Here is a 10,948-nt window from a genome sequence, read left to right as displayed (position 1 = left end):
ACAAGTACGCACTTGAAGCCTAACAGATATATATATACATCCCAGCTATTCTGAAACCCATTCCTAAATAAGCTATTCAGGAACCGTTCCTAACTGCTCGGAAACAGATAAGCTGGCACTGTTTTTTCACACTATTTTTTATCGTAATTTTTGAACCGTTTATCGGAATGATGCAAATGACATAGCGTTGGATGGCTACTGAATAGGCGGAATTTCTATATGTTGATCGTTGTCCCAAAATCCTTACACTTTTTAAACAAAATTCAAAAAACTAGAAATTCTTCAAACACGTTTTCGGTGTTTTTGTGAAAGAAATTTTCAAACCGTTTGTCGGAATGATGCGTATGATACACCATTGGAAAGCTATGGATTAGCCCGAACTTTGGTATATAGAACTCGTTTTCAGATTCGCCATGGTTTAAGAGTAGTTTTCAAAAAACTAACGATATTTTTGTCATTTTTTCCCGAACTGCTACAGTACATGCTAACTGCCCGACCAAAATAGCTAACTGACGTATGACGACAGAGCTAACTATCGTGACTTAAGACACTTTTTTCTCTGGTTTTCCCGAATCAAGCTAACTGCCGGTATTGAAATAGCTAACTGTCGTTGATTGCGGCAGTTAACAACAAGTTAACGGTAGGACTGAAGGTACTACTTTTTTCCATGGGTCATTCCAACTGCAGGGTCTGAAATAGCTAACTGCCGGGACTGCGGTCGTTAAGAACTAGTGAACTGCTTGACCGAAGATATCAACTTTTTTCTTTTGTTCTTTTTTTGCCAAGGTCACGCTAACTGCTCAAGGGCGCATGGCAGTTAAGTGTTCAAGTTAACTTCCACAACTCGCCCACTTAACTGCCATATGCTAGAAAAATTGGACTAACATTATAAAAAAACTTTGTTATATTGTCATTTTTTCGAACTGCTATAGTACATGCTAACTGCCCGACCAGAATAGCTAACTAACATATGACGACCAAGCTAACTACAACAAATTAAGACACTTTTTTTCCTGGTTTCCCGGATCAAGCTAACTGCTGGTATTGAAATAGCTAATTGTTGAGGATTGCGGCAGTTAACAACAAGTTAACTGCAGGACTGAAGGTACTAAATTTTTTATTTTTTATTATTTTCCCTGGGTCATTCCAACCGCAAGGCCTGAAATAGCTAACTATCGGGACTGCGACAGTTAAGAACTAGTGAACTGCTTGACTGAAGATATCAACTTTTTTTTCTTTCATTCTTTTTTTGGCCAAGGTCACGCTAACTGCTTGAGGGCGCATGGCAGTTAAGTATTCAAGTTAACTTCCACAACTCGCCCACTTAACTGTCATTCCTAAATAAGCTATTCATGAACCGTTCCTAACTGCTCGAAAATAGATAAGCTAACTGTGCGTCATATACTAGTTAACTGCCGGGCGGACTTTTTCTGGCATCGTTTTTTCGCACTATTTTTTATCGTAATTTTTGGAAAGTTTATCGGAATGATGCAAATGGCCTGCAGACCCGAGCTCGCTCGCTCCCTTCGGGAAAATAAACAAGTTAGGAGGGGGTGGTTCTGCTTATTTAGTAACTCTAGAGGGGGGTTTCTAAATAGTCCCACCATATATATATATATGGCTTCTGCATAGCATCTCCATCATCATTATCAGTACATCCTACGTAGGTGAGTTAGGATGCACTTGATACCAGGAAGGTATCTATCCTTCAAACCAGAGGAGTGCTTCAAACTAACAACAGTACATAATATCCAACAAAAGAGGGTCGTGCTACAGCAGCAGAATACATGGCTCAGTCTAGATATCAGCACGAATCAAGTTGTGCATATTTGCTGTTGGCATGAACCACATCGCCACATGTCGGGTTTGCAAAAGCCATCCATTGCATGGAAGCTTGATGCCTTTCACACACTGAAGATTATCTGGCAACAAGCTGTGTCGATGAATCTCTAGATATGGTGATTCATGAAACCCATGGTATGATGTGTAAACACAGCCCCCCCTCGCGAATGGAAGTTGCATAGCACAGTAATCATCGCCGGTGATATGATTGATGATTGGTCGCATGATCGGATAATTGAGCCCGAGGAACAAGGAGTGGTTGCCGAGGCTGTAAACCCGCCTCCAGTTGAATACGCCTGGCCCAATGGAGCTGGGATCTTTCTCGAACACGAAGCAGCCATAGCCATCAATGTCACGAACGCCCCACGCATTGTACTGCATGTGGTTTGATGTAATGGTTTGGTCAATTTGGTACGTGCGAATGAGCATCAAATGACCGACGTCAGCTGAACGAGCGATAAACCACCACCCATCGGCTGGTATGATTCCAGGTCCTGGAATCATGAAGGCCAGCACATTTGCATCTGCTGCAACAATTCAACTTGGAGACCAAAAGGACAAAAATAAAAAATCATGTTCAGAGTATGTGTGGAATTAAGATTATTATAACAGTGACACATATCATAGACAGAGAATTGCAATGCCATGGTCATAATCATACCCCAAGTTAAAAAAATAAGCCAATGGCTTTCATATTCTAGCAATATGTCATGGTTCAAACATCATGTAACAATGAGAGGAAAATAGCTATGACAGCGCCTACTCATATTCTACCATAGCACTTACTACTACTGCTCTCATATCAACTCTAAGCAATAACATGTGTTGTTATAAAAATCTTGTAAACGAGAGTAACATATAGCAATCATGATGTTATGCTCATAATATGTATTCTAACAATCATTAGATGCCAATTGTTCTCATATCAACTCTAACAATAACATGTGTGGTCATAAAATCTAGGAAATGAGAGGAACATATAGCAATGATGTGGTTATAGACATGCTATGCATTCTAAATTTGTAACAAATGAATAGGCAGTCATATTCATAAGGTAAAGATGAGATGAGATAGAACAATTACACGATGATAGATTCCACCAGTATAGGCAGCCAATCTGTGCGTCGACCGCGTAAATGATGCCATCGTGCACTGTAGCATCAGACAGAAATGTTGCCTCAACAGGATTGATGATGAGCCATAACCATGTATGGCGACCGGATTCCAGATAGACTAATCCCATGTTGAACAAGGCAATGAGCTGGTAATCCATGTACTCTTCTCATGGTGTGGGCACTTCACGGATTACAACTTTCTACAAACAGAGGTCAAGCCAAAAGCTTGATGCGTCTCGTGCGTAGTAGGCAGGAGTGTCCGGCGGGCCGCGAGGCTCGATGGCGTTGGTATCCAACGATGGAAGGGTGATCTCTCGCTGGGTGTAGATATCCACGAGACGCCACAGACTACCGGTGTGGTGGATGAGGATGATCCAGTTGGCCTTCATGCCCGCCCAGTAGTGGCCACGCATGAAGGACCGGTGGACGGGTAGTAGTAGCATGTCGAGGGGCACCACGAGAACCTCCGTAGGATCGTCAAGTCGGTGTCTGGGCCACCTGCGAGGATCGGGCATCAGCAAGCAGGGTGTCTTGAAAAGAGCTAGCCGGTTGCAGACGAGTAGACGGTACAAAGACACCAAACATGCGGCCAGACAGACGGTGCTGAGTAGGTCCATACGACTACAGATCTGCTCTAAGAGAACATCGGGGAGGGAATTCCAATCGCGGCTCTGCGTGTCAATTGGTTCTGCCATTGGGGTTTTCGGTGCCTGCGAGCCAGCGGGGAAGTGGATTCGGGCGGGCGAGCGAAGAAGCTTCTCCTCATGTGGCCGAGCAGTGAGCGGGGGGATATGGTACGCGTGAGCTACCAAGGAAGATGGCACGGGCGGGCAAGAAGTGAGCGGGGGTAAATGGTGTGCGCCCGACGATGGGGAAGAGAGGAGGAAGAACAAGAGAGGAGGAAGAAGAGTGGAAGACAAGGAAGAAAGTGCATTCAGTCTCAATTCTACTAGTACTACTACCAGGATATACCGTCCTTCGGAGTGTAAATAGTGACACCGATGACATGTGGGTCTACCACAATAGGGCCCATATGTCAGTTAATGGAGGACAGAGGTGCATAGGCGTATTTGCGGAAGCGTGCTCTACTGGCAAACATGATGGCAGTACTGGGTAAGGCTGATTTAGTAACACCAACACGCTGGTTCAGCTTATTAATTACGTGTCCCATCTGCTGCAGCGTGTATTGTCACTTCACTACGAAGACTAGTTGAATAGTTCTCTCTGACCGAGATGGGGAATAATGGATCGCGAGGACTTCCTTTCTACAGTATCCCTATGCCTCTACGCTCACTTCACTCATTTTTCTCCGTACCTAGTCACTTGTTGAAATCTGTAGAAAGACAAATACTCCGTATTTGGGAACAGAGGGAGGCTTTTACTCCGTACTATTTGGGAACAGAGGGAGTATCACCATATGGAGGGAACAGAGGAAGCTTGAAATATGAACATGTCAATGGGACGGAGTAAGCCCCATGCATGCATGCATGCATGCAACATGCAACACTCACACGTACACATGGACGCAACCAACACTCACGCACCCATGCGGCACACAACACACGACACAACACACACGCTCAAGTGCTCAACCTACTCCCTACGTCCATGAAAGACTGTACATTTAGAGATTTACACATTGACCAGGGCATAATTAATGCCCAAAAGTAGCAGACTTATGTGTGCATGCGACCATTGAGATAAGAAGATTAAATGAAGGCCGTTCCATGCTGTAATTAAGGATAGACATGTAGCCTATACCTACAGCACAAGTTGGTGCATTAGTCAATCAATATCGAGTTAGATTAAAAGCTAAATGCATTGGAAGTGTAGATGTACATCATGTACTACACTCTTTGTTTTATAGCCGATGTACACTCTTTGTTGGAAGACCGAGGGAGGACACGTGCATGCACTCACATACACAGCCAGGGCGGTTCGCGCGCAAGGGTTGGACTCATGAAGCGCCTGTGTAAAGTTTTGTTTAACTGATTTCTTTGCTCTGCCAACTGACAGGTGGGACCCAAAAACCAGGTGACAATTTAACCAGTCAACAAAGTGCCACGTCGACTATGTGGCCGGTCAGTAGGGTGCAATACGGTGCTCTACGATGAGCTAGTGATCGTATAATCGCCGCAAAACTATATATAGTGACCGTAAAGAGCGTATTGTTACATACGTTGACCGCCAGTGTATTTTTATCGTTTTAAATTAAGCCATATTAATCGGAAAGGACGCAGTATGGACTACTACTACTAGTACTAGTACTGCTTTGATGTGTCCCGTCAACTCACCGAACGAGGAGAAGCTTGCTTACTACGCCTCTCCCTCGCCCACGCGCGCGGTGGTTCACAGGACGAGGAGAGGGTTTTGACTAAAGCGCCCTCTCCCTCTCCCTCGCCCTCACCCTCGCCCTCGCGGTGGACGTGCAGCAGTTCAATCAGTGTCAGATTGCCAGAAGCATATTGTACTGTAGTATCATCATTGTTGGACCTTCCGAAGAGGCGAAGAGCCAAGTGCAAGGTTCACACGAGTTCGAACTATTGAACCTCCCGAAGAGGCAAAGAGCCGAGCGCAAGGTTTTATAGGAGTTGTCATCATAGTAGGAGTGTACTACAACTATTGCGAACGATGCTACTGTATGATGCCGCCACGTCACGTATATCCAAAGATGTGCCACCTTTTTTTCTCAAAGAGCGTGTTGGAGCCGGTGCAACAACCACACAAGTTGCACGTACACATAGCACATTTACTAGTAATAAATTATAAAGGACAAATGCCAGTATGCCACACAAGTTCATCTCCAATTCATGTGATAAATTTGTGCACGACTAGTCTACATATATTCACAGCGCTACCGTTCACAATTACCGTACTCCACTTACACGTTAGAGATGGGCTACATGTCCTCCTCCAGGTTCCAGTCCCAGGTGTTCTTCATGGATGGCACGATCCATAGCGGTGGGCAACGGGAATCATTGTCGTAGCTTTCTCGTCCGGTTCCACACGATGGAGACTCATCTAAGCTGAAGTGGCATAAATCAGGGATAGCATGTCCCAGCATGTCGTTCATCCGGCGGTGCGGAGTGAAGACACAACCATGCTTCATGAACGGCAGGCCTTCCGTGTCATGCACGGAAGGTGGCATCCGCTTCACAATGGGGTAGCTGTCCCCGATGAAAAGCGAGTACTCTCCAAGAGTGTTCCTCGGCACCCACGTAGCATCATGGGGGTCGAACTCGGCGCCGTTCATCTGGTACACGCGGCATCCTAGATCTGGACACATGGTGACGTACATAGTCAAGGTCCATGCATAATAATGTTGTGCTCAAATATGGCGGTCAGTAATACTGTGCAGAAAATAGTACTACTCCGGTATAGAGGAAGTAAAATAACTGGCTTATTATATATAGCAACTCTTGGCTACATGGATGAGATAGTAAGACATGGAAAAACAAAAATGGTGGCAGCTAGTGGGTTCAAGTCTTCAAGGGCCTAGCTAGCTATACACGTCCTTCAAGGTAAAAAGTACTCCTACTAGTACTACAAAGTATACTACTAGTACAACAATGAAAGAGAAGGCGAGAGGGTTAAAAAATGGAATACCTGGGTAGATGGTGACGGTCCGATCGTGGTAGATTGTGTGACCATGTTACACATCAATGGTACCATGGGTAACGATTGCTAAGATAGTTGATCCCAATATGCCAAAGTCAGCTACAAGGTTCTAGGTTAGACCGAATCACGGATGCAAATGCACATCCAGGATCGGCGATCTTATTTTGATCGGGGGATGACTGGTCCCTGCAAAATAATGGAGTGCCGTTAGGGATGCAAATGATGGTTTGTGCATTCCGTTTGTAATCTCCCGTACCGTAGGATGGCAACCAGATGAAACAAGTCCCCTGTCTTGTCACCGTGAAGATGCGGCCTAGATGGCGCACGGCGTCTTCGAACGTGTAGGGGTACAAATCTGCCGCCGCCAACATGCGCCAGCCTCTGCCATTACTGCCTCTTGCATTGATGGCAATCCTTATGTCGAACACCGCAATGAGATAGTAATCGCCGTAGCCACATCGCTTTGTCAGCGGGTCCGCAATTGCTATCTTCTTAAATCTCATGTAGGCATCATCATACATATTCAAGCCTAGCTAGTCCGGAAGGCCGATCCCAATGGTGGAGAAGGGGTCTACCGGAATGGCCGCACTGCTGTGGATGTTGTGCAAAATGATGGTGGTATCTGGCCGGAGGTATGCAAGCCAATCTTCGTTGGCACCAACCCAGACCTATATATAAGACGGTGGGCAGCGGAGAAATTACGGGATGGAAATGGAATAACTAAGTACTACATGATCAAACTCCATTACTGACCTGCTCATCGGACAAAATCCGACTACCTCGCAACGTCGGCAACTCTACCGGAGTCAACATGCAACCATGGCCAGGAAGCGGTGGACTGTTCGAAGGATTGTCCCATAGAAGAAATTTCTCCTCGAGGATGCATGGAAGACCAACAAGCATGGCCTTTTCCCAAGCATGTTTAAGCAGCGTCTTGAAAAAGTTGGTGCAGGAAGCATCGAGTCTTGCGGCGGTGAGGACGTCAGAGCGGCGTGCTCTTTCTCCTAGAGGATCGTCGTCCAAGGTCTCCCAGCCCTGACGAGGAGGAGAACCGCCTAGCGAATCCATGGGAGCAGCGACGAACTGCCTTCTCTTCGGGGGGAGGGGAACTAGCGAGGAGGAGATAAGAGCATAGTAACCGCAGGGCCTCGTCCCTTCCAACTGTAGATCGTTCCTCGGCGAAGGGGTGAGGCTATTATTTACTACTAGTACTAGCATTATGGAACGTTATGGGATTGCATTATACTGTAAATAATAGCACTAGTAAGAAATTTTTGGCACTAGGTAGTAGTTTTTGGCGTGGATTAAGAAATTTTGGGTATGTTTTTGCCATTTTTTGTACACTCCAACTAGTGTCAAAAAATGTCTTACATTATTTGACGGAGGAGTACGTACTCGTACTGTAGCAGTACTAGTACTAATTTTCTCAACTAGTAGTGCGATGTACTGTACTTCTAGTCTAGTCTAGTATAGTGCACCAATTTTGAACTCTTGAATCTCAGGGCCAAGGAGCTACAGTTGGAAGTGGAGGGTACTACTGTTCTCTAGAACCATCTATGTACTATCAATGCAGGGGAAGTACACCTGCGTAGTGGCCTAGTGGGAACTCTCGATGCTCTATTCAGCCGCTCCTCTCACGTAGCTGGCCTACTCAGCCGCTCCTCTCACGCACACACTAGCAGCATGTTTATCAGTGATGGTTACTGTGGGGGCAGAACATTTGAGTTATTTGATATAGCGAGACTAGGCTTTTCGCTTCCATTTGTGGAGGTGTAATGGATCTCATCAAACTTTGTTAGTAGTTCCTTCTTTATGAATGAGATGAAGCAAAGCTTTTGCCTCTGTTTCAAAAAACACGTCAAGAGGAATTTATTTTATAGGAGAGCCGATAATGGAGTAAAGTCCATGTGTGCAACGCCACAAGCTACAGAGTAGTAGTAGAGCACTTTACGTACAGAGCCATATTGCACAGTTCCCAATGCCCCGCCAGCCTTTTCCGGCTCCTCGGGCTTAATTGGGAGGTGCTAGTTTAAATATGCTAGTAGCTGATGAGGAAGTTGCAAGCGAGGTGCGGCTAGGGCAAGCACGCGAGCCACAGGATGCTGGGAAGGAAAACCCGTTCACGTGGCTAGGTTGTCTAGTGCACCCAGATTGTGGGGCCGCATGTCCGTTTGACTTCAAAACTCAAACTACCCTTGTAAAATATTGGCTCGCAGCGAAGTGTGGTAGTACTATTTGTTTTAAAGGCCGCCGTGCGTTCGGCCGGGATCGAACCCACAAAACAAGGTATACACTCCCGTGACCACTAGTAGTACTCGTTGGAGTACAACGCAACCTAGAATCGCCTTTTGTCGTAGTACGTACATTGTTCCTTACAAGAAACCCCTAAGAGCATGGTTAATAATATAGCCAGCTGCTGGCTATAAGCCAGTGCCATGTCATCTACATCCCATCTTATAGCCAACATGTACAATAATAGATCAAAAGAGTGTACTACTTTTTTATTATGTGGCCCACTTCTCATTCTCACAAAGTGCCTAGGAGCACGTGCTAGAGCTGGCTCTTCACGAAGAGCCCGCTTACCTTCTCTCTCCTCTTCTCTTTCCTCCAACTAAGCAGAAATATACTAGTTTATTTCTTATAGCCTGCTGACTCAGCTCTATTGTACTTGCTCTAATAATGCAAGAAACCACTAAAATGCCAAGAAACTACTACCACTTGCATACGTGGCAGACTTAAGATAAGACTACCTTAACAACTATTGTGCATGCTCTTACCAACAAAAATCCTCGAGTGACCTCCTACCCCCGGCCCATCCACCTAGTCATCCTCGGCCATGGGACACAGCTACCGCCGCCGGCAGAAGGCGAGGTCAAAACCGCCAGCGGTGCGGAGCCCATGTTGCAGCAGCCCGAATGCCAGCTCCGTCCGGCGCTCGCGGCCGCTAGCTAGCCAAGATAGCTCTGTCCAGCTGCTTGTCTGCAAGGTTTGCTAGCTAGATTGGCACGGCAGCGCGGCGGCTAGCTCACGCACGCCGCGCTAAGGCCAGCCATCTGGCTCGAGCGAAGGCCAGCGCGGTGCCTTGATCGCTCGTGAGTCACGCTCGGGCCGGCCTGCCAACCCGTGCGGAGGCCAGCGCGGCGTCCGGCCCGTCCGGCGGAGCGGCGGCCAACTCGCTCATCATCAGCGCCACCGATGAACACGCATCAGTATTGTTTGAAGTAATGTTCAGGAAAAATAATGATTTGAGGGGGAATAATAGGATAGAAGGTCAGATGTGGGTCCCTCGTGTCAACGGTCAAACAAAATGTGTTGGTTTAAGCTGCCTCGTCAGCACGGACGTGTGGGCCAACCCTGTCCTAAATGGGTTTAAACGAACCTAATCGGTAGGAGTACTAGGTAGTTTTTGGCGTGGATTAAGAAATTTTGGGTATGTTTTTGCTATTTTTTGTACAATAGATTCTTCCTAGGGCTGGTTGAAAGTGGTCGTTTTTTGTTGAATACTCTACATATTGTAAGTAGGAGTGAAAGTTAAGCTTTGGAAGCCAATAAGCAAGGCTAGTTACATAGTGCATATGTGTACATGATTGAAAGTAAATATCAACCATGAGTGACTAATATCTTGATGGAAAACTCGAAACTATGGAATACTAGAAAAAATGGATGGTTGGAAATACTAGCAATGTTCATGTCCGTTGCAATGACTCATAATTAGAATAATACTTATTCACAAACTTGGTACAGAACACTCTAATTTTGATATACCTATGTCTCTAGAGATATATTATGTTTCAATTAGAATATATTCCTTGGGCTGTTTTGGTGAGGTCAGGGAGGGATGTGGTTGGTTTTAAGATACTAATTATGGGTTTTTCTGCAAATTGGTAGACAAGTGGGATGTTGGTGAGAAAAGGCAACAACTTACCTCACAATCGTTAGATGTAGATCTAATGGTCAGAAACAACGGATGGCAGACACACCAGCATCACCAACTTAGTCTTGTGTAGGAGTACTAGCAAGATCCGTGCATTGCACGGAACATCAAGATGCATTTTTTTATAAAACACTTGTTGTGATTGACCCTTGCGGGAGTAATCCCATGTGTAAAAACTAATGATATCTCGAGAAATATGAGATAAGGTGAAGAAGAGTGGGGTGTGGTGGTGGTTGGTGGTCGGACTGAGCGGAGGCATGGGGATTGACGACGCCGGCAGCGGCCACCAGGCCAGTTTGTTCCAGAGGCTTCCTTTCTTAATTTCTCAACAATGAGGTTTGTTGGAGATAAGGATGAACGAGGGAAGGCCTTCTCTGCAAATGTGGAGAGGGGTGCGGGTATCTTTTAGTTTAATTTCCATCCGTCAGATATAGATCGG

The sequence above is a fragment of the Triticum urartu genome, chromosome 6 (genome assembly GCF_003073215.2).
Source record: "Triticum urartu cultivar G1812 chromosome 6, Tu2.1, whole genome shotgun sequence".
NCBI classification, from domain to species: Eukaryota; Viridiplantae; Streptophyta; class Magnoliopsida; order Poales; family Poaceae; genus Triticum; species Triticum urartu.
The sequence above is the reverse complement of the archived record's forward strand: the minus strand, read 5'-3'. Positions refer to the sequence as shown.